Below are 795 nucleotides of genomic sequence, written 5' to 3'. Positions count from 1 at the left end.
ATATTATATAAGTGTACATAGAAATCTAGAAGGTGTTGGGGAAAAAGAACATGGTCGAACGAGCGGAAAAAATGTTGTCTTTGATTTCATAATTTTGACGAGCGCCTGATTTCACCACAGTGCCTCACAATATAAGAAGATAATTACTTTAAGGGAATTGTAAAAACAAATGCCTATTCCCAGCAATAAGCTTAGGATGACAACATATCATAATGAAATTAAGGACAACACGAAGGGCAATGGAAAGGAAAAGGCTAGGTTTAAGAGTACACGATTAAATAAGCCACACAAAAATACCACAGGTATGGCACCTAACCAGCTTGCCAATAAAGCCTACTATAGGAAAGTATCAGGGTACAAGGCAAGGGGAATAGCAAGAAAGACCTGGATCCAGGGTGTGAAGGATGCCCTAAGAACATACAATATCCCACTCAGCCAGGCCATCAAACTTGCCAGAGACAGGAAGCTGTTTCTCCCCTCGACGTCCTTGAGGTACAAGAGGACGAATAAAGTAAAAGTAAAATACGAGTGAAAAGAGAAGTGACAGATATCCCCAAATTTATCCTCCGACAGAAGTGGAAACGAGCGGGTCACAGACGGATGACATACAGAGAAATCCGGCATCTGTGGTGTTTTAGTTTTAGTAGAGGTTTTACTACGCTTGCAACTGTATAAGGTCATAGGAGCGCCAAGGGGTGCATGTCAACAGAGAAGTCTATACAAGGAATCAGGCTTACTCTGTGTCTGTGGTGTAGCAGTCAGGCGCTTCACTGTCGCACACAGTAGACCCGAGTT

The sequence above is a fragment of the Aplysia californica genome, unplaced genomic scaffold, assembly GCF_000002075.1.
Source record: "Aplysia californica isolate F4 #8 unplaced genomic scaffold, AplCal3.0 scaffold00008, whole genome shotgun sequence".
NCBI classification, from domain to species: Eukaryota; Metazoa; Mollusca; class Gastropoda; order Aplysiida; family Aplysiidae; genus Aplysia; species Aplysia californica.
This window is presented reverse-complemented; position numbering follows the sequence as displayed.